Here is a 6,289-nt window from a genome sequence, read left to right on the forward strand (position 1 = left end):
AACAGTCTGCTATCTACAAAGGTGAATCAGAGTCCTGTGAGAACACACAAGCAAAGCTTCTCCTGGAATAAATCAGCTGACATCTGATCCTTTCCATTGTCTGGTTAGTACATCTTTATTATTTTATTAGAAGTTGAGGAGTAAATTTTACTTAAAACAAGGTTTTTTTTTAAAGAAAAGATTTATGTTTTATTCTGTAATATTTTATGATTAAAATAATATATAAAGCATGGTTTAAAATATGATAAGGAGATGAATATTTGCAATCTTTATTTTGTAACTTAAATATTTGAGTGTTTAAAGTTTGACATGTTCGCTCTACAATAGCCTGTCCTTAGTGATTGTAGGGAATGACAATGGAGTGTGAGATATTGAAATCCAAACACCATTTTTTTTAAAAGCCTTGTACGTAGAAACATAAGAATTGTCTATTTTTTCTAAACTATTGGCATTCCTAAGATTGTAAAACAAATGTCATACCTGATCGTTGAAAGCTTCTCCAGATCTAACAGAAGCACAAATAACATGAGAATAATTATAAATCACAGGGGCACAGGCTCCGAGGATAAACTCCCATGGGGAACACGCATGGGTGTGTGACACACTGAGCATTTCCACAGGATCTCATAAGCAGCGTTGAGGGGAAAATGGCCCTTTGAGGGAAGGTGAAAGTGAGTGCTTAGGGCACTTGGTAGATGAAGCAAGTTTCAACTAGCTCCAACAACTTCACATATTGCATAATACAAACATACATATATACTTACATACATTTATACATACATTTATATATACATTCATATGTGCATACATACATACGTATATACTTACATTTATACATACATTATACATTCATATGTGCATACATACATACATGCATATATATACATACATACATACATATAGAGATAGAGATAGAGATAGAGATAGAGATAGAGATAGATAGATAGATAGATAGATAGATAGATAGATAGATAGATATAGATATATATGTGTATATATACATATATGCACATATAGATATTGGGAAAATGTCTGAACAATTCCATGCTTCCCATCAAATGATATCAAGATTCAGGGTCATTGCTGGATGATGTTTCAACGACTGGGACTCAAATTGACTGTATGCCATGATAGCACAAGAACCTAAATTATAATTGCATCTACCTCTCCATGGGCCTGTATGAGCTCTGATAGGCATACTGGTGTTTCATGTTTTAACCAATGTCAGAGTTATAACAACACTCTTCCCCCCAACACCGGGGCCTCTGACATCCTCCATAGCCTCATGCTATGTGTGTGGTCTGAAGGAGGAACAGTCTAAATTCCAGGTGAGAATATCTTGATTGGTTCTAGATGGCAGACCCTGTTCTCTGGATCTTCAGATGCTCTGGGAACCTGTACTCTGGAAGCCAGCACTGCAGTGGCTGCTTGTGTGTGTTGCTGGATCTCAAACCAAGAAGGATCTCTTATCTAGTGTCAGCAGTGTAGAGAAAACCAAGAAGAATAGAATCACAAAGCACTATTGAGTACCCAGTTATCAATGTTGCCACTGCTCCTATGGGTGCTTCCTACAGTGGACTTCTAAGACAGCGTCACTTACTGCTAACACTACCATGGCTGAAGAAGCTACACAGATCCTGCAGTTCTGCATTATCTAGAACCAAAGTCACTGCATTGTACCCAACCCACATTCCTGCCCCTGAAGGCCTTTCACAAATCCAGTTGGGATGAGGTTACTACTTGATTAGATGCACAGGTGTCCCTCCATCATCTCACTCTCCTCCATTGTGATGGCTTTGCTCACTCATCAGCTCTCCTTTCAGATGCTCCCATCTCCATGAAACTCCTCTTTATTCCAATGCTTGGGGTCACTGGTGACCTCTGAGCTCTCTGGAGGCTCTGCTTTACCAGGCAGAGAACAGATTGTCCAAGATTCTAATGGCAGGCTTCCTTATCAGTTCACTGAATTTCCTAGGATTTCCCTGAATTTGTTCCTGAGTTTCTGAATTTTTCAAACTCTTTGGAGAGGAGAGTTTATGAAACATTTATCTGAGGCCTGTACTATGATTCACTAATGTAAACTTAACCTAAGAAATGTGTATTGAGTAAGACAAATGAAATTTGATCCCCAAGAGAACATATGACAGAGGCTTTGCTTCCAATATAAAAATGCTTAAGTAGCAGTACCTCTAAGACGGCAGCTCTCAACCTGTGGGGCGAGACCCCTTTAGGGGTTGAATGACCTTGTCACAAGAGTTACCCAAGACTATTTGAAAACACTGTTATCTACATCATGACTTATAACAGGAGCAAAGGGATCCACATCCCATAATCAGCCTCCAAACGCTGACACCATTGCATACACCAGCAAGATTTTGCTGAAAGGACCCTGATGTAGCTGTCTCTTGTGAGGCTATGCCAGGGCCTGGCAAACACAAAAGTGGATGCTCACAGTCAGCTATTGGATGGGACACAGGGCCCCCAATGGAGGAGCTAGAGAAAGTACCCAAGGAGCTAAAGGGGTCTGCAACCCTATAGGTGGAACAACAATATGAACTAACCAGTACCCCTGGTGCTCGTGTCTCTAGCTGCATATTTATCAGAAGATGGCCTAGTCGGCCATCATTGGGAAGAGAGGCCCCTTGGTCCTGCAAACTTTATATGCCTCAGTACAGGGAATGCCAGGGCCAAGAAGTGGGAGTGGGTGGGTAGGGGAGTGGGGGGGGGCAGGGTCTGGGGGACTTTTGGTATAGCATTTGAAATGTAAATGAAGAAAATACCTAATAAAAAAAGAAAGAAAGTAATTTTATGGCTGGGGGTGTATGTTACCACAACTCTATTAAATTAGCAACTCTATTAAAGTTTTACTGCATTAGGAAGGTTGAGAGCCATGACTCTACACAGGTGGTTAGGTCACTGGAAGCATTGCCCTTAGAAGGGATTCAAGTAGTGTTATGTGACCCTGGTTAGTTCATATGAGGATAAATTGTGGCATCAAGCAAACTTTGGGCCTTGCTAACAGTTTCTATTTCACCAGGCAACAGTAACCTCTCTCATTTCCAGTATTACCTGTCTTACATTGTGATTTAGCCAGATAACCTTAGGTAGAGCTGTCAATCTCTGTGGTCATGCTTTTTGTTATGCCACCAAAAATGGATAAAATAAATCCCCCTTCTTAATAATCACCTAACATCAAATATTTTATCAAAGTAATGTGAATGGTTTTGATTTTATGTGAGGCATCTAAGGTTCATTAGACATATGAGATTATGCAAGAAATGACTGTGGTTAAGTTTGTCTTAGGGAATAAGCTTTTTCTATGAAACTGGATGCTTCTTAGACCCAGAAAAATCATTGTATTCATTGTTTTGTGTAGCAATGATAAATTCATGACTACCCTCTGACTGTAGTTTCCTATTCACACAATAGATTTAAAATATATATACACAGTTCTCTAGGAAAAACACAGGTCTCTAGGAAAACACATTTATCTACAATGTGTGAATTTTTCAAACAGATTTGGAAAGCTCATCTAAATGATATTAATCTGAGTATATTAAATCCTTAATATTGTATATTTGTTATATTTTGCTATGTCTACTCTACTTAGTCTTAAGTTTTGCCTTTTATTAATACTTAATAAAATTCATCTTGCAACATTTTTATATATCATATTTTGTTTATATTTCTTTTATGGAGTTTTACAAAAAGGAAGTATCCAAACTTATCATTACCATAAGTGATATTATTTTCTTGTGGAATGAAACCTTTGTTAATCGGAGCCACTCCTTTTGAGTATATTTCACAATAAATATACATGCCTGGAGGAGGAATCGAAAGTCAGTTAACAGTTTTTACAGAAAAATAGGAAGTGGTTGTGCTTTTTCAGAGATTCATATCACAATCTTTATGGTTTAGAAGTGTTAGAAGATTTTGCAAATTTAAGCTAAGTGAGGTGCTGAGTGTGGGGTGGCCACAAGCTCTGAACAAAAACTCTGGGGTGCTTTTCCAAAGCTTGGCCCTCCTCAGGCACAGAAGACAGGCATTGTGGAAGTAGGTAGGTGCAGGAATTTGCCTTCCTAGGCTTCAATATGATGGCTTTTAATTTACTGGATGAACATGGGACATCTAGGTGAAAATGAGGAAAATGAGGTCACCTTTCACTACATACTCTAGACTTTTGACCTTGGTTTGAGTGCACAACTTAACTGTATGTTGGGAAGCAATTTTGGTGCAAAGGATAAGGACAAGGAAAAGACAAAGGCTTGTTAAAGTTTCTCCTCCAGTGTCCATGACCTCACCAGTCACAGGTAGGTGGCTATCTTTACAATACCAGGCATGGATTTTCTCCTATTGTGTCTTTAAGGCCACTAGACATCTCTTAGCTGCCCTCAACATAACAAGTGCCACTGTTGTACCCTTGAGAAGATCTTGGGTGTTCACCCTTAGATGAAAACTGCAGGCAATTACTAACTCCTCCAGCAAGAAGCTCCCTTATGGGTTATCCAGCTCTAAGTGGTCATTTCTAAACATATTTACATACAAGCAACCTTAGATGGACTCAACATTGTGTGTGTGTGTGTGTAAAATCATATGCATATTTAACAATAACAATTAAAGGAAAAGAGGTCATGAATATAAAGAAAGTAGGAGATTATGAGAAAAGTTGGAGAGAAGATAGGGTGGGATGTAAATGATGTAAATCCAGTGCTCAAGTATAATATTCTCAAAAATAAATTTTAAAGTAATAAAAACTCTACATTATTCCATCTTTCATGTGTATAATAGGTGTTTTGTCTGCATATATGCCTGTATGCCACATGCATGCCTGGTTCTCAAAGACCAGAGAAGTTGTTTATGTCCTAGAATTTTAGGTATAGATGGATATGAGCTGCCAGATAGGAGCTAGGAATTGAACTTGGGTCCTCTGGAAGAGCATCAAGTACTCTTAAACACTGAGCCATCTCTCCATCCTCAGATCATTGGATCTTAGGCAAAGGATTTTCTCTGCTCAGACTTCATTTTTGTATCAGCGTCAATTACCAAAAACTGTTGAGATATAGGCTTGTTTGTTGTTTGTTTCTATTTCTAGTTTGATCAAAGAGAGTAATGCCCCCTTTAGATTCCCATCTTTATGCTTGCTCTTAGTAAGTGTGACCCAACAGGGAATGAATAGACAACCCAGGAGTTCAGCACATCACAGAGGTCTGAAGGCATTTCTGAGGGGCATGGTAAAGGTTCTTTGTACCAAATGAGTAAGTTGTGCATTTCACTAGACTAAACTCTTCACCTTGGACCCTCTTAAGAATACCTTTGCCTTCTGGAACATGAAAAGGAAGTGTAGGCAAATGTTTTTGCTACTTTATTGGGTTCTTATATCTACCATCCTTCCCTGCCCCAATTCTACCCTAATCCCTTGCAAACTCCCAAGACTAGATGGGAGAGAAGGAAGCTTAGAGAGGAAAGGGCATTGACATCTCTTTAGGCAACTTCCTGCTGCTGAGGGGAATCAAGTTTCTAAGGGCAAATCCAATCTCCATCATCAGAATATCTCTAACCAGCAACCAGCAATCCAGTAAAAGCAAAAAAAAAAAAAAAAAAAAAAAAGCAAAGGCAACAGCAGGAACAAGCAGTAGTAGGTGACCAGCCACCATAGGCTTGCTCAGGGCTCTGTACTCTCACATTCATACTCTCATGAGGCTCCAGAATTCCAAACATTTGCAATTGGCAAAAATCATGCCCCTCCTATAATACCACACCTTCCTAGTTATCAGCTGTGGTCAATCTAAAGCAGTCCCTTATCCCACACCTTGGATTAAAACAAAAACATATTCACATATCATAACTACCCGAGTTTTTAAAGAAACCCCAATTCTCACTAGAGGGAAGTACCAGGGACTGCTTAAATTCTCCTTGCACTGCAGGTTGGTTGAGTAGTTCACAGGCAGAGGGAAGTTGTATCTGCTGGAAGCCAGAGACTCTGTGAGGGGACTGCACAGATGTAATGGGGTTCTTTGTTGTGGGCCAGAGGATAAAATGGAGTGCACCTCCTGAAGATGAAGTCAACATGCATTAATGTTCCAACTACTAACTTGAAAAGTGAAGTACAAAGTATTTGTCAATATATAAAGAAAAAGCATGAGCATTTAAAATAAAATTGGAAATATAATTGGTGGACTTTCTCTTATCAAGAGATTAAAATGTTTTTCTTCTTATCTAAACTTATTATTATTATTATTATAACATAGGAAGATTTTACTTGGAGTTTACCCTTAAGTGGGAACCTGGC

The 6,289-nt window shown here is 38.8% G+C and overlaps 1 protein-coding gene across 3 annotated transcripts in view; it reads left to right on the plus strand.

The window, feature by feature from the left end:
- Window positions 1-6,289, plus strand: part of Ms4a4b (membrane-spanning 4-domains, subfamily A, member 4B) — a 19,992-nt gene continuing 13,703 nt past the window's right edge. The window contains exon 1 of one of the 3 annotated variants that reach the window (NM_021718.2): window positions 1-103. The gene's annotated coding sequence lies outside the window, so the exon portion shown is untranslated. Of the gene's footprint in view, window positions 104-3,943; window positions 4,311-6,289 lie in introns of those variants that run through there. The other 2 variants (XM_030251019.1, XM_030251018.1) reach the window with 2 other exon arrangements.

This window comes from Mus musculus, chromosome 19, assembly GCF_000001635.26.
Source record: "Mus musculus strain C57BL/6J chromosome 19, GRCm38.p6 C57BL/6J".
NCBI lineage: Eukaryota > Metazoa > Chordata > Mammalia > Rodentia > Muridae > Mus > Mus musculus.